Consider the following 16,146-nt stretch of genomic DNA (forward strand, 5'->3'; position numbering starts at 1 on the left):
ACAAATGCATTGTCCAACAGGTGTTGAAATAATGGGATTAAAAGGGGAGATCCCATCCGAAAGACAAAAACAATGGCAAACACAAAAAGCACTTTTGGAATCTGATTTTAGTAAACACATAAGGAAAGGGTGCACCGGTCCTGGAAATACTGCAATACCAGGTCAATGCGTGGAGTGGACAGAGCAAGCTCTATTTCCATCTCCCTGTTCTAAAAATCCATTTAATATATGGTCCCCAGATAGGGGACGTATCAGATATTAAACTGATAAGAACAGATACTACACTTGATCTTAGCCAAAAGGCCGAGAAGCGATAACCCGAACGTGCCGCGCGTTTTGCTTCTTTTGCTTGCACCACAATGCAGTGCTGAAAGAGGAGGAATCGACATAAAAACGCCTTCCTGGCAACGCCCAAATGCCCTCCTGACGTGCAAACACTGGCAGCAGCAGCAGCAGCAGCAGTAAGTGCATGCCCACTGCCACCCCTTCTCCTTTCACACCTTGTATCAGCTTTAATTCAGTCCAGTGCTGCCTGCTGAGCAGCACTGACCAACACTGCCTGGGCCCAGGCTTTTATCTCTGAGGCCCCATTATGATGTCAGAAAGCTGGCTCTGGCTCCTGAGGTCTCCACTATGACACGTGCAAAGTTCCGTCTGAACTTTATATAAGACGGTGCGGCTCAGTCAGTCACTCAGTGTTGCCTGAGAGGGCAACACTGCAACAGCCGGCCCCCAGGCTGTCTTTTTTTTGCACAGCTAGTTGCCTCCAGGAGGCCACAAGAGGGAGACAAGGGACTGCAAAATGGAAAATAGGCATCCACCAACTTTACAGACAACTTGTTCTCCTTGCTCCTACAACCTCCATCCTTGCACAGTTTGTTATTCTTCCAGGTAACATAGTAACAAATCCAAATTGCTGCTCTCTTTGTAGGCAAGCAAGGGTTTGTTGCAACTGCAATTCTTACTTCTTCTTGAAATGTAGGGACCACAGTACATTCCATCACATCCATCTAGTGTACACAGGTAGGTCCATTGTGACGGGCGGGCGGGCGTGCGGGCTGGCTGCTTTAATGGCTGTTTGCTGTTCCCCTACTCCACTCCACTATTTGACTATGGTGCTGCATCAATCAGTGGCTGGCTCAGGTGCAGCTCTTTAACCTACCTAGGAGGGAGGGCGGAGAGAAGACAAGGAAGGTGAATGAGCTGTTCCAATGTGAAATGCCGGAAACACAGAAACACAGACGACACAAAACAAGAGGTGGCAATGTATTAATTAATTGCATTTAATAAATTAGCTCATTATCACACATGACTGTACAAATGCATTGTCCAACAGGTGTTGAAATAATGGGATTAAAAGGGGAGATCCCATCCGAAAGACAAAAACAATGGCAAACACAAAAAGCACTTTTGGAATCTGATTTTAGTAAACACATAAGGAAAGGGTGCACCGGTCCTGGAAATACTGCAATACCAGGTCAATGCGTGGAGTGGACAGAGCAAGCTCTATTTCCATCTCCCTGTTCTAAAAATCCATTTAATATATGGTCCCCAGATAGGGGACGTATCAGATATTAAACTGATAAGAACAGATACTACACTTGATCTTAGCCAAAAGGCCGAGAAGCGATAACCCGAACGTGCCGCGCGTTTTGCTTCTTTTGCTTGCACCACAATGCAGTGCTGAAAGAGGAGGAATCGACATAAAAACGCCTTCCTGGCAACGCCCAAATGCCCTCCTGCCGTGCAAACACTGGCAGCAGCAGCAGCAGCAGCAGCAGCAGCAGTAAGTGCATGCCCACTGCCACCCCTTCTCCTTTCACACCTTGTATCAGCTTTAATCCAGTCCAGTGCTGCCTGCTGAGCAGCACTGACCAACACTGCCTGGGCCCAGGCTTTTATCTCTGAGGCCCCATTATGATGTCAGAAAGCTGGCTCTGGCTCCTGAGGTCTCCACTATGACACGTGCAAAGTTCCGTCTGAACTTTATATAAGACGGTGCGGCTCAGTCAGTCACTCAGTGTTGCCTGAGAGGGCAACACTGCAACAGCCGGCCCCCAGGCTGTCTTTTTTTTGCACAGCTAGTTGCCTCCAGGAGGCCACAAGAGGGAGACAAGGGACTGCAAAATGGAAAATAGGCATCCACCAACTTTACAGACAACTTGTTCTCCTTGCTCCTACAACCTCCATCCTTGCACAGTTTGTTATTCTTCCAGGTAACATAGTAACAAATCCAAATTGCTGCTCTCTTTGTAGGCAAGCAAGGGTTTGTTGCAACTGCAATTCTTACTTCTTCTTGAAATGTAGGGACCACAGTACATTCCATCACATCCATCTAGTGTACACAGGTAGGTCCATTGTGACGGGCGGGCGGGCTGGCTGCTTTAATGGCTGTTTGCTGTTCCCCTACTCCACTCCACTATTTGACTATGGTGCTGCATCAATCAGTGGCTGGCTCAGGTGCAGCTCTTTAACCTACCTAGGAGGGAGGGCGGAGAGAAGACAAGGAAGGTGAATGAGCTGTTCCAATGTGAAATGCCGGAAACACAGAAACACAGACGACACAAAACAAGAGGTGGCAATGTATTAATTAATTGCATTTAATAAATTAGCTCATTATCACACATGACTGTACAAATGCATTGTCCAACAGGTGTTGAAATAATGGGATTAAAAGGGGAGATCCCATCCGAAAGACAAAAACAATGGCAAACACAAAAAGCACTTTTGGAATCTGATTTTAGTAAACACATAAGGAAAGGGTGCACCGGTCCTGGAAATACTGCAATACCAGGTCAATGCGTGGAGTGGACAGAGCAAGCTCTATTTCCATCTCCCTGTTCTAAAAATCCATTTAATATATGGTCCCCAGATAGGGGACGTATCAGATATTAAACTGATAAGAACAGATACTACACTTGATCTTAGCCAAAAGGCCGAGAAGCGATAACCCGAACGTGCCGCGCGTTTTGCTTCTTTTGCTTGCACCACAATGCAGTGCTGAAAGAGGAGGAATCGACATAAAAACGCCTTCCTGGCAACGCCCAAATGCCCTCCTGCCGTGCAAACACTGGCAGCAGCAGCAGCAGCAGCAGCAGCAGTAAGTGCATGCCCACTGCCACCCCTTCTCCTTTCACACCTTGTATCAGCTTTAATCCAGTCCAGTGCTGCCTGCTGAGCAGCACTGACCAACACTGCCTGGGCCCAGGCTTTTATCTCTGAGGCCCCATTATGATGTCAGAAAGCTGGCTCTGGCTCCTGAGGTCTCCACTATGACACGTGCAAAGTTCCGTCTGAACTTTATATAAGACGGTGCGGCTCAGTCAGTCACTCAGTGTTGCCTGAGAGGGCAACACTGCAACAGCCGGCCCCCAGGCTGTCTTTTTTTTGCACAGCTAGTTGCCTCCAGGAGGCCACAAGAGGGAGACAAGGGACTGCAAAATGGAAAATAGGCATCCACCAACTTTACAGACAACTTGTTCTTCTTGCTCCTACAACCTCCATCCTTGCACAGTTTGTTATTCTTCCAGGTAACATAGTAACAAATCCAAATTGCTGCTCTCTTTGTAGGCAAGCAAGGGTTTGTTGCAACTGCAATTCTTACTTCTTCTTGAAATGTAGGGACCACAGTACATTCCATCACATCCATCTAGTGTACACAGGTAGGTCCATTGTGACGGGCGGGCGGGCGGGCTGGCTGCTTTAATGGCTGTTTGCTGTTCCCCTACTCCACTCCACTATTTGACTATGGTGCTGCATCAATCAGTGGCTGGCTCAGGTGCAGCTCTTTAACCTACCTAGGAGGGAGGGCGGAGAGAAGACAAGGAAGGTGAATGAGCTGTTCCAATGTGAAATGCCGGAAACACAGAAACACAGACGACACAAAACAAGAGGTGGCAATGTATTAATTAATTGCATTTAATAAATTAGCTCATTATCACACATGACTGTACAAATGCATTGTCCAACAGGTGTTGAAATAATGGGATTAAAAGGGGAGATCCCATCCGAAAGACAAAAACAATGGCAAACACAAAAAGCACTTTTGGAATCTGATTTTAGTAAACACATAAGGAAAGGGTGCACCGGTCCTGGAAATACTGCAATACCAGGTCAATGCGTGGAGTGGACAGAGCAAGCTCTATTTCCATCTCCCTGTTCTAAAAATCCATTTAATATATGGTCCCCAGATAGGGGACGTATCAGATATTAAACTGATAAGAACAGATACTACACTTGATCTTAGCCAAAAGGCCGAGAAGCGATAACCCGAACGTGCCGCGCGTTTTGCTTCTTTTGCTTGCACCACAATGCAGTGCTGAAAGAGGAGGAATCGACATAAAAACGCCTTCCTGGCAACGCCCAAATGCCCTCCTGCCGTGCAAACACTGGCAGCAGCAGCAGCAGCAGCAGCAGCAGCAGCAGTAAGTGCATGCCCACTGCCACCCCTTCTCCTTTCACACCTTGTATCAGCTTTAATCCAGTCCAGTGCTGCCTGCTGAGCAGCACTGACCAACACTGCCTGGGCCCAGGCTTTTATCTCTGAGGCCCCATTATGATGTCAGAAAGCTGGCTCTGGCTCCTGAGGTCTCCACTATGACACGTGCAAAGTTCTGTCTGAACTTTATATAAGACGGTGCGGCTCAGTCAGTCACTCAGTGTTGCCTGAGAGGGCAACACTGCAACAGCCGGCCCCCAGGCTGTCTTTTTTTTGCACAGCTAGTTGCCTCCAGGAGGCCACAAGAGGGAGACAAGGGACTGCAAAATGGAAAATAGGCATCCACCAACTTTACAGACAACTTGTTCTCCTTGCTCCTACAACCTCCATCCTTGCACAGTTTGTTATTCTTCCAGGTAACATAGTAACAAATCCAAATTTCTGCTCTCTTTGTAGGCAAGCAAGGGTTTGTTGCAACTGCAATTCTTACTTCTTCTTGAAATGTAGGGACCACAGTACATTCCATCACATCCATCTAGTGTACACAGGTAGGTCCATTGTGACGGGCGGGCGGGCGGGCGGGCTGGCTGCTTTAATGGCTGTTTGCTGTTCCCCTACTCCACTCCACTATTTGACTATGGTGCTGCATCAATCAGTGGCTGGCTCAGGTGCAGCTCTTTAACCTACCTAGGAGGGAGGGCGGAGAGAAGACAAGGAAGGTGAATGAGCTGTTCCAATGTGAAATGCCGGAAACACAGAAACACAGACGACACAAAACAAGAGGTGGCAATGTATTAATTAATTGCATTTAATAAATTAGCTCATTATCACACATGACTGTACAAATGCATTGTCCAACAGGTGTTGAAATAATGGGATTAAAAGGGGAGATCCCATCCGAAAGACAAAAACAATGGCAAACACAAAAAGCACTTTTGGAATCTGATTTTAGTAAACACATAAGGAAAGGGTGCACCGGTCCTGGAAATACTGCAATACCAGGTCAATGCGTGGAGTGGACAGAGCAAGCTCTATTTCCATCTCCCTGTTCTAAAAATCCATTTAATATATGGTCCCCAGATAGGGGACGTATCAGATATTAAACTGATAAGAACAGATACTACACTTGATCTTAGCCAAAAGGCCGAGAAGCGATAACCCGAACGTGCCGCGCGTTTTGCTTCTTTTGCTTGCACCACAATGCAGTGCTGAAAGAGGAGGAATCGACATAAAAACGCCTTCCTGGCAACGCCCAAATGCCCTCCTGCCGTGCATACACTGGCAGCAGCAGCAGCAGCAGCAGCAGTAAGTGCATGCCCACTGCCACCCCTTCTCCTTTCACACCTTGTATCAGCTTTAATCCAGTCCAGTGCTGCCTGCTGAGCAGCACTGACCAACACTGCCTGGGCCCAGGCTTTTATCTCTGAGGCCCCATTATGATGTCAGAAAGCTGGCTCTGGCTCCTGAGGTCTCCACTATGACACGTGCAAAGTTCTGTCTGAACTCTATATAAGACGGTGCGGCTCAGTCAGTCACTCAGTGTTGCCTGAGAGGGCAACACTGCAACAGCCGGCCCCCAGGCTGTCTTTTTTTTGCACAGCTAGTTGCCTCCAGGAGGCCACAAGAGGGAGACAAGGGACTGCAAAATGGAAAATAGGCATCCACCAACTTTACAGACAACTTGTTCTCCTTGCTCCTACAACCTCCATCCTTGCACAGTTTGTTATTCTTCCAGGTAACATAGTAACAAATCCAAATTGCTGCTCTCTTTGTAGGCAAGCAAGGGTTTGTTGCAACTGCAATTCTTACTTCTTCTTGAAATGTAGGGACCACAGTACATTCCATCACATCCATCTAGTGTACACAGGTAGGTCCATTGTGACGGGCGGGCGGGCGGGCTGGCTGCTTTAATGGCTGTTTGCTGTTCCCCTACTCCACTCCACTATTTGACTATGGTGCTGCATCAATCAGTGGCTGGCTCAGGTGCAGCTCTTTAACCTACCTAGGAGGGAGGGCGGAGAGAAGACAAGGAAGGTGAATGAGCTGTTCCAATGTGAAATGCCGGAAACACAGAAACACAGACGACACAAAACAAGAGGTGGCAATGTATTAATTAATTGCATTTAATAAATTAGCTCATTATCACACATGACTGTACAAATGCATTGTCCAACAGGTGTTGAAATAATGGGATTAAAAGGGGAGATCCCATCCGAAAGACAAAAACAATGGCAAACACAAAAAGCACTTTTGGAATCTGATTTTAGTAAACACATAAGGAAAGGGTGCACCGGTCCTGGAAATACTGCAATACCAGGTCAATGCGTGGAGTGGACAGAGCAAGCTCTATTTCCATCTCCCTGTTCTAAAAATCCATTTAATATATGGTCCCCAGATAGGGGACGTATCAGATATTAAACTGATAAGAACAGATACTACACTTGATCTTAGCCAAAAGGCCGAGAAGCGATAACCCGAACGTGCCGCGCGTTTTGCTTCTTTTGCTTGCACCACAATGCAGTGCTGAAAGAGGAGGAATCGACATAAAAACGCCTTCCTGGCAACGCCCAAATGCCCTCCTGCCGTGCAAACACTGGCAGCAGCAGCAGCAGCAGTAAGTGCATGCCCACTGCCACCCCTTCTCCTTTCACACCTTGTATCAGCTTTAATCCAGTCCAGTGCTGCCTGCTGAGCAGCACTGACCAACACTGCCTGGGCCCAGGCTTTTATCTCTGAGGCCCCATTATGATGTCAGAAAGCTGGCTCTGGCTCCTGAGGTCTCCACTATGACACGTGCAAAGTTCCGTCTGAACTTTATATAAGACGGTGCGGCTCAGTCAGTCATCAGTGTTGCCTGAGAGGGCAACACTGCAACAGCCGGCCCCCAGGCTGTCTTTTTTTTGCACAGCTAGTTGCCTCCAGGAGGCCACAAGAGGGAGACAAGGGACTGCAAAATGGAAAATAGGCATCCACCAACTTTACAGACAACTTGTTCTCCTTGCTCCTACAACCTCCATCCTTGCACAGTTTGTTATTCTTCCAGGTAACATAGTAACAAATCCAAATTGCTGCTCTCTTTGTAGGCAAGCAAGGGTTTGTTGCAACTGCAATTCTTACTTCTTCTTGAAATGTAGGGACCACAGTACATTCCATCACATCCATCTAGTGTACACAGGTAGGTCCATTGTGACGGGCGGGCGGGCGGGCTGGCTGCTTTAATGGCTGTTTGCTGTTCCCCTACTACACTCCACTATTTGACTATGGTGCTGCATCAATCAGTGGCTGGCTCAGGTGCAGCTCTTTAACCTACCTAGGAGGGAGGGCGGAGAGAAGACAAGGAAGGTGAATGAGCTGTTCCAATGTGAAATGCCGGAAACACAGAAACACAGACGACACAAAACAAGAGGTGGCAATGTATTAATTAATTGCATTTAATAAATTAGCTCATTATCACACATGACTGTACAAATGCATTGTCCAACAGGTGTTGAAATAATGGGATTAAAAGGGGAGATCCCATCCGAAAGACAAAAACAATGGCAAACACAAAAAGCACTTTTGGAATCTGATTTTAGTAAACACATAAGGAAAGGGTGCATCGGTCCTGGAAATACTGCAATACCAGGTCAATGCGTGGAGTGGACAGAGCAAGCTCTATTTCCATCTCCCTGTTCTAAAAATCCATTTAATATATGGTCCCCAGATAGGGGACGTATCAGATATTAAACTGATAAGAACAGATACTACACTTGATCTTAGCCAAAAGGCCGAGAAGCGATAACCCGAACGTGTCGCGCGTTTTGCTTCTTTTGCTTGCACCACAATGCAGTGCTGAAAGAGGAGGAATCGACATAAAAACGCCTTCCTGGCAACGCCCAAATGCCCTCCTGCCGTGCAAACACTGGCAGCAGCAGCAGCAGCAGCAGTAAGTGCATGCCCACTGCCACCCCTTCTCCTTTCACACCCTGTATCAGCTTTAATCCAGTCCAGTGCTGCCTGCTGAGCAGCACTGACCAACACTGCCTGGGCCCAGGCTTTTATCTCTGAGGCCCCATTATGATGTCAGAAAGCTGGCTCTGGCTCCTGAGGTCTCCACTATGACACGTGCAAAGTTCCGTCTGAACTTTATATAAGACGGTGCGGCTCAGTCAGTCACTCAGTGTTGCCTGAGAGGGCAACACTGCAACAGCCGGCCCCCAGGCTGTCTTTTTCTTGCACAGCTAGTTGCCTCCAGGAGGCCACAAGAGGGAGACAAGGGACTGCAAAATGGAAAATAGGCATCCACCAACTTTACAGACAACTTGTTCTCCTTGCTCCTACAACCTCCATCCTTGCACAGTTTGTTATTCTTCCAGGTAACATAGTAACAAATCCAAATTGCTGCTCTCTTTGTAGGCAAGCAAGGGTTTGTTGCAACTGCAATTCTTACTTCTTCTTGAAATATAGGGACCACAGTACATTCCATCACATCCATCTAGTGTACACAGGTAGGTCCATTGTGACGGGCGGGCGGGCGGGCGGGCTGGCTGCTTTAATGGCTGTTTGCTGTTCCCCTACTCCACTCCACTATTTGACTATGGTGCTGCATCAATCAGTGGCTGGCTCAGGTGCAGCTCTTTAACCTACCTAGGAGTGAGGGCGGAGAGAAGACAAGGAAGGTGAATGAGCTGTTCCAATGTGAAATGCCGGAAACACAGAAACACAGACGACACAAAACAAGAGGTGGCAATGTATTAATTAATTGCATTTAATAAATTAGCTCATTATCACACATGACTGTACAAATGCATTGTCCAACAGGTGTTGAAATAATGGGATTAAAAGGGGAGATCCCATCCGAAAGACAAAAACAATGGCAAACACAAAAAGCACTTTTGGAATCTGATTTTAGTAAACACATAAGGAAAGGGTGCATCGGTCCTGGAAATACTGCAATACCAGGTCAATGCGTGGAGTGGACAGAGCAAGCTCTATTTCCATCTCCCTGTTCTAAAAATCCATTTAATATATGGTCCCCAGATAGGGGACGTATCAGATATTAAACTGATAAGAACAGATACTACACTTGATCTTAGCCAAAAGGCCGAGAAGCGATAACCCGAACGTGTCGCGCGTTTTGCTTCTTTTGCTTGCACCACAATGCAGTGCTGAAAGAGGAGGAATCGACATAAAAACGCCTTCCTGGCAACGCCCAAATGCCCTCCTGCCGTGCAAACACTGGCAGCAGCAGCAGCAGCAGCAGTAAGTGCATGCCCACTGCCACCCCTTCTCCTTTCACACCTTGTATCAGCTTTAATCCAGTCCAGTGCTGCCTGCTGAGCAGCACTGACCAACACTGCCTGGGCCCAGGCTTTTATCTCTGAGGCCCCATTATGATGTCAGAAAGCTGGCTCTGGCTCCTGAGGTCTCCACTATGACACGTGCAAAGTTCCGTCTGAACTTTATATAAGACGGTGCGGCTCAGTCAGTCACTCAGTGTTGCCTGAGAGGGCAACACTGCAACAGCCGGCCCCCAGGCTGTCTTTTTCTTGCACAGCTAGTTGCCTCCAGGAGGCCACAAGAGGGAGACAAGGGACTGCAAAATGGAAAATAGGCATCCACCAACTTTACAGACAACTTGTTCTCCTTGCTCCTACAACCTCCATCCTTGCACAGTTTGTTATTCTTCCAGGTAACATAGTAACAAATCCAAATTGCTGCTCTCTTTGTAGGCAAGCAAGGGTTTGTTGCAACTGCAATTCTTACTTCTTCTTGAAATGTAGGGACCACAGTACATTCCATCACATCCATCTAGTGTACACAGGTAGGTCCATTGTGACGGGCGGGCGGGCGGGCGGGCGGGCTGGCTGCTTTAATGGCTGTTTGCTGTTCCCCTACTCCACTCCACTATTTGACTATGGTGCTGCATCAATCAGTGGCTGGCTCAGGTGCAGCTCTTTAACCTACCTAGGAGTGAGGGCGGAGAGAAGACAAGGAAGGTGAATGAGCTGTTCCAATGTGAAATGCCGGAAACACAGAAACACAGACGACACAAAACAAGAGGTGGCAATGTATTAATTAATTGCATTTAATAAATTAGCTCATTATCACACATGACTGTACAAATGCATTGTCCAACAGGTGTTGAAATAATGGGATTAAAAGGGGAGATCCCATCCGAAAGACAAAAACAATGGCAAACACAAAAAGCACTTTTGGAATCTGATTTTAGTAAACACATAAGGAAAGGGTGCATCGGTCCTGGAAATACTGCAATACCAGGTCAATGCGTGGAGTGGACAGAGCAAGCTCTATTTCCATCTCCCTGTTCTAAAAATCCATTTAATATATGGTCCCCAGATAGGGGACGTATCAGATATTAAACTGATAAGAACAGATACTACACTTGATCTTAGCCAAAAGGCCGAGAAGCGATAACCCGAACGTGTCGCGCGTTTTGCTTCTTTTGCTTGCACCACAATGCAGTGCTGAAAGAGGAGGAATCGACATAAAAACGCCTTCCTGGCAACGCCCAAATGCCCTCCTGCCGTGCAAACACTGGCAGCAGCAGCAGCAGCAGCAGCAGCAGTAAGTGCATGCCCACTGCCACCCCTTCTCCTTTCACACCTTGTATCAGCTTTAATCCAGTCCAGTGCTGCCTGCTGAGCAGCACTGACCAACACTGCCTGGGCCCAGGCTTTTATCTCTGAGGCCCCATTATGATGTCAGAAAGCTGGCTCTGGCTCCTGAGGTCTCCACTATGACACGTGCAAAGTTCCGTCTGAACTTTATATAAGACGGTGCGGCTCAGTCAGTCACTCAGTGTTGCCTGAGAGGGCAACACTGCAACAGCCGGCCCCCAGGCTGTCTTTTTCTTGCACAGCTAGTTGCCTCCAGGAGGCCACAAGAGGGAGACAAGGGACTGCAAAATGGAAAATAGGCATCCACCAACTTTACAGACAACTTGTTCTCCTTGCTCCTACAACCTCCATCCTTGCACAGTTTGTTATTCTTCCAGGTAACATAGTAACAAATCCAAATTGCTGCTCTCTTTGTAGGCAAGCAAGGGTTTGTTGCAACTGCAATTCTTACTTCTTCTTGAAATGTAGGGACCACAGTACATTCCATCACATCCATCTAGTGTACACAGGTAGGTCCATTGTGACGGGCGGGCGGGCGGGCGGGCGGGCTGGCTGCTTTAATGGCTGTTTGCTGTTCCCCTACTCCACTCCACTATTTGACTATGGTGCTGCATCAATCAGTGGCTGGCTCAGGTGCAGCTCTTTAACCTACCTAGGAGTGAGGGCGGAGAGAAGACAAGGAAGGTGAATGAGCTGTTCCAATGTGAAATGCCGGAAACACAGAACACAGACGACACAAAACAAGAGGTGGCAATGTATTAATTAATTGCATTTAATAAATTAGCTCATTATCACACATGACTGTACAAATGCATTGTCCAACAGGTGTTTGATATAATGGGATTAAAAGGGGAGATCCCATCCGAAAGACAAAAACAATGGCAAACACAAAAAGCACTTTTGGAATCTGATTTTAGTAAACACATAAGGAAAGGGTGCATCGGTCCTGGAAATACTGCAATACCAGGTCAATGCGTGGAGTGGACAGAGCAAGCTCTATTTCCATCTCCCTGTTCTAAAAATCCATTTAATATATGGTCCCCAGATAGGGGACGTATCAGATATTAAACTGATAAGAACAGATACTACACTTGATCTTAGCCAAAAGGCCGAGAAGCGATAACCCGAAAGTGCCGCGCGTTTTGCTTCTTTTGCTTGCACCACAATGCAGTGCTGAAAGAGGAGGAATCGACATAAAAACGCCTTCCTGGCAACGCCCAAATGCCCTCCTGCCGTGCAAACACTGGCAGCAGCAGCAGCAGCAGCAGCAGTAAGTGCATGCCCACTGCCACCCCTTCTCCTTTCACACCTTGTATCAGCTTTAATCCAGTCCAGTGCTGCCTGCTGAGCAGCACTGACCAATGCCTGGGCCCAGGCTTTTATCTCTGAGGCCCCATTATGATGTCAGAAAGCTGGCTCTGGCTCCTGAGGTCTCCACTATGACACGTGCAAAGTTCCGTCTGAACTTTATATAAGACGGTGCGGCTCAGTCAGTCACTCAGTGTTGCCTGAGAGGGCAACACTGCAACAGCCGGCCCCCAGGCTGTCTTTTTTTTGCACAGCTAGTTGCCTCCAGGAGGCCACAAGAGGGAGACAAGGGACTGCAAAATGGAAAATAGGCATCCACCAACTTTACAGACAACTTGTTCTCCTTGCTCCTACAACCTCCATCCTTGCACAGTTTGTTATTCTTCCAGGTAACATAGTAACAAATCCAAATTGCTGCTCTCTTTGTAGGCAAGCAAGGGTTTGTTGCAACTGCAATTCTTACTTCTTCTTGAAATGTAGGGACCACAGTACATTCCATCACATCCATCTAGTGTACACAGGTAGGTCCATTGTGACGGGCGGGCGGGTGGGCGGGCTGGCTGCTTTAATGGCTGTTTGCTGTTCCCCTACTCCACTCCACTATTTGACTATGGTGCTGCATCAATCAGTGGCTGGCTCAGGTGCAGCTCTTTAACCTACCTAGGAGGGAGGGCGGAGAGAAGACAAGGAAGGTGAATGAGCTGTTCCAATGTGAAATGCCGGAAACACAGAAACACAGACGACACAAAACAAGAGGTGGCAATGTATTAATTAATTGCATTTAATAAATTAGCTCATTATCACACATGACTGTACAAATGCATTGTCCAACAGGTGTTGAAATAATGGGATTAAAAGGGGAGATCCCATCCGAAAGACAAAAACAATGGCAAACACAAAAAGCACTTTTGGAATCTGATTTTAGTAAACACATAAGGAAAGGGTGCACCGGTCCTGGAAATACTGCAATACCAGGTCAATGCGTGGAGTGGACAGAGCAAGCTCTATTTCCATCTCCCTGTTCTAAAAATCCATTTAATATATGGTCCCCAGATAGGGGACGTATCAGATATTAAACTGATAAGAACAGATACTACACTTGATCTTAGCCAAAAGGCCGAGAAGCGATAACCCGAACGTGCCGCGCGTTTTGCTTCTTTTGCTTGCACCACAATGCAGTGCTGAAAGAGGAGGAATCGACATAAAAACGCCTTCCTGGCAACGCCCAAATGCCCTCCTGCCGTGCAAACACTGGCAGCAGCAGCAGCAGCAGTAAGTGCATGTCCACTGCCACCCCTTCTCCTTTCACACCTTGTATCAGCTTTAATCCAGTCCAGTGCTGCCTGCTGAGCAGCACTGACCAACACTGCCTGGGCCCAGGCTTTTATCTCTGAGGCCCCATTATGATGTCAGAAAGCTGGCTCTGGCTCCTGAGGTCTCCACTATGACACGTGCAAAGTTCCGTCTGAACTTTATATAAGACGGTGCGGCTCAGTCAGTCACTCAGTGTTGCCTGAGAGGGCAACACTGCAACAGCCGGCCCCCAGGCTGTCTTTTTTTTGCACAGCTAGTTGCCTCCAGGAGGCCACAAGAGGGAGACAAGGGACTGCAAAATGGAAAATAGGCATCCACCAACTTTACAGACAACTTGTTCTCCTTGCTCCTACAACCTCCATCCTTGCACAGTTTGTTATTCTTCCAGGTAACATAGTAACAAATCCAAATTGCTGCTCTCTTTGTAGGCAAGCAAGGGTTTGTTGCAACTGCAATTCTTACTTCTTCTTGAAATGTAGGGACCACAGTACATTCCATCACATCCATCTAGTGTACACAGGTAGGTCCATTGTGACGGGCGGGCGGGCGGGCTGGCTGCTTTAATGGCTGTTTGCTGTTCCCCTACTCCACTCCACTATTTGACTATGGTGCTGCATCAATCAGTGGCTGGCTCAGGTGCAGCTCTTTAACCTACCTAGGAGGGAGGGCGGAGAGAAGACAAGGAAGGTGAATGAGCTGTTCCAATGTGAAATGCCGGAAACACAGAAACACAGACGACACAAAACAAGAGGTGGCAATGTATTAATTAATTGCATTTAATAAATTAGCTCATTATCACACATGACAGAAGAGGCTGGACGCAGCTGCAGGCTTGAGGGAAGCCGACATGACCGTCCTGGTAGGGAAAGGGTTAATGTTAAGAGGTGAGGGAAAGGTGAAGGAGCTGAAGGAGGGACGGGGAGGAGTTAAGGGGGGACGGGGGGGCCGTTACTGCGCTTCCCGCTGTTTCTCGGCATTGAGCCGGAAGCAGCGGGAGGAGTAATACACAAGAAGCAAAGCTCCCCGTTGCCCGGCTTTTTAGTATGGCAGAGGCCCTGATTTTAGAGCGGCTGCGTGCCGCTGCTGTGCACCACGGTCCCGGATGGCTGGAGGAGACCGTGGCTGCATTAACGCGGATCCCGGACGCCGTTTCGCCACGTCGGGCACGGCGTTCGGGGTCTGTTGTAAGGGACAGGCTCCCCTCCCCCGGCCCCCCTACGAGCATGGCTATGGCGGCGGGGGGGGAGTCGGCAACAACCGCTCCTGCGCTGGGCAGGCAGAGAGCGGTAGCAGGGGTGACGGCGATGCAGGCTGTGTCGACCCGTCCCTCTCGGCGGTCCCGACCTCCAGAGCGCCTGAGTCCGGAGGTAGTCCCGCGGACACGGCGTCGCAGAGGGAGCCCGATCCCGGACGCTGCAGGCCAGGCAGCTGGGAGGACCGCCCCTTCCCAGGCCCTGCGTCCTGGCAGGAATCCCAGGCCGCGACGGGGTCCGGCGGTAAGCAGGGAGTCGCAGGCCGGGCTCCCTGTCACCCCTCCCCCATCAGATGGAAGATGTCGAGAGCAAGGTACGGCCGCCCCGCATGGTGATGTTCCGGCCAGGGGGCAGGCTTCGTCAGGATCGTCTAGACGGACGACTAGATCTGCAGCGACGTCGAGGCAACAGGTCCGGTCGGAAGTCTGGGTCCCGGCGGTCGGGCGGCAGGTTGCCGGCCCATCGGTCAGCGCGTCCTCATCCCCTTTACGAAGAGGTCGTTGGGAGGGACAGTCGTCGGCGAGAGAAGAACTGGAGGAAGGTGAACTGGACGTCTATCGTCGAGGTCAGGATGGTCCGGCTGACGGGAACACAGCGCCTGTGCAGCCCGGTGAGTGTATAACTCCATTATTGTCTTATCCAGCGATTTTTATGTCGGGTGTCGGCGGGGGGGCTGCTAGCATAGCATCGGGGGCCGGTAGTGGCGCGGGCGGACGCGACGGAGCGGGTTTGGCAGATTTAGTGGGTTGCTTACGGGAGCTGGTGGGGCGCCTGGATAGGGCCGCGGCGCCGGTAGTAACGGAAGTGTCCCCTGCGGTAGTTTGGGAAGGCCCCAGGGAAGTGGGATCGTTGCAGGCGCGTCCTGTGGTGGCGGTTAGAGAGGCGGTCGCGGTGTCGGTGCAGACTGAGGCACAGAAGGACGGCGATCGAGTGCGCATGGACGATCGTGCTCGGGGGGAGGTGTATGTTTGTTTTGAGGGTCCGTTGGGGGCGCATTTAAAGCAGGAGGTGCGTGATCGGATCTGGAAAGATGAATATGTTGAAATTTTTTCTCTCTTGCCGCTGGCTAAATTCAATTTGGATAAGAGCAAGCGGGATGAGAGTAAAAAGGACGAGGAGGAACGGCGGCGGTATAGGCTTATCCCGCAGACGTTCGTTAATTGGTCGCAGGCGTTCGCCATATTGGCTAGTGTGATAGGGGAAAAGGCGCCGG

At 49.0% G+C, this 16,146-nt stretch overlaps 11 non-coding genes across 11 annotated transcripts; all 11 read right to left on the reverse strand.

The window, feature by feature from the left end:
* Positions 1–124: 124 nt before the first annotated feature.
* On the reverse strand, positions 125–315 carry LOC142675037 (U2 spliceosomal RNA). Its single transcript, XR_012852078.1, has one exon. It is a non-coding gene; the product is annotated as a U2 spliceosomal RNA (small nuclear RNA).
* Positions 316–1,440: 1,125 nt separating this feature from the next.
* Positions 1,441–1,631, reverse strand: LOC142675038 (U2 spliceosomal RNA). The gene has a single exon (XR_012852079.1). It is a non-coding gene; the product is annotated as a U2 spliceosomal RNA (small nuclear RNA).
* A 1,126-nt stretch (positions 1,632–2,757) lies between these two features.
* On the reverse strand, positions 2,758–2,948 carry LOC142675039 (U2 spliceosomal RNA). The gene has a single exon (XR_012852080.1). It is a non-coding gene; the product is annotated as a U2 spliceosomal RNA (small nuclear RNA).
* Positions 2,949–4,075: 1,127 nt separating this feature from the next.
* On the reverse strand, positions 4,076–4,266 carry LOC142675040 (U2 spliceosomal RNA). Its single transcript, XR_012852081.1, has one exon. It is a non-coding gene; the product is annotated as a U2 spliceosomal RNA (small nuclear RNA).
* Positions 4,267–5,403: 1,137 nt separating this feature from the next.
* LOC142675042 (U2 spliceosomal RNA) lies at positions 5,404–5,594 on the reverse strand. The gene has a single exon (XR_012852082.1). It is a non-coding gene; the product is annotated as a U2 spliceosomal RNA (small nuclear RNA).
* Positions 5,595–6,718: 1,124 nt separating this feature from the next.
* On the reverse strand, positions 6,719–6,909 carry LOC142675043 (U2 spliceosomal RNA). Its single transcript, XR_012852083.1, has one exon. It is a non-coding gene; the product is annotated as a U2 spliceosomal RNA (small nuclear RNA).
* Positions 6,910–8,026: 1,117 nt separating this feature from the next.
* LOC142675063 (U2 spliceosomal RNA) lies at positions 8,027–8,217 on the reverse strand. The gene has a single exon (XR_012852099.1). It is a non-coding gene; the product is annotated as a U2 spliceosomal RNA (small nuclear RNA).
* Positions 8,218–9,342: 1,125 nt separating this feature from the next.
* On the reverse strand, positions 9,343–9,533 carry LOC142675064 (U2 spliceosomal RNA). Its single transcript, XR_012852100.1, has one exon. It is a non-coding gene; the product is annotated as a U2 spliceosomal RNA (small nuclear RNA).
* Positions 9,534–10,662: 1,129 nt separating this feature from the next.
* On the reverse strand, positions 10,663–10,853 carry LOC142675065 (U2 spliceosomal RNA). The gene has a single exon (XR_012852101.1). It is a non-coding gene; the product is annotated as a U2 spliceosomal RNA (small nuclear RNA).
* A 1,135-nt stretch (positions 10,854–11,988) lies between these two features.
* On the reverse strand, positions 11,989–12,179 carry LOC142675067 (U2 spliceosomal RNA). Its single transcript, XR_012852102.1, has one exon. It is a non-coding gene; the product is annotated as a U2 spliceosomal RNA (small nuclear RNA).
* A 1,125-nt stretch (positions 12,180–13,304) lies between these two features.
* LOC142675044 (U2 spliceosomal RNA) lies at positions 13,305–13,495 on the reverse strand. The gene has a single exon (XR_012852084.1). It is a non-coding gene; the product is annotated as a U2 spliceosomal RNA (small nuclear RNA).
* Positions 13,496–16,146: the final 2,651 nt, after the last annotated feature.

Source organism: Rhinoderma darwinii (genome assembly GCF_050947455.1).
Source record: "Rhinoderma darwinii isolate aRhiDar2 chromosome 2 unlocalized genomic scaffold, aRhiDar2.hap1 SUPER_2_unloc_25, whole genome shotgun sequence".
NCBI classification, from domain to species: Eukaryota; Metazoa; Chordata; class Amphibia; order Anura; family Rhinodermatidae; genus Rhinoderma; species Rhinoderma darwinii.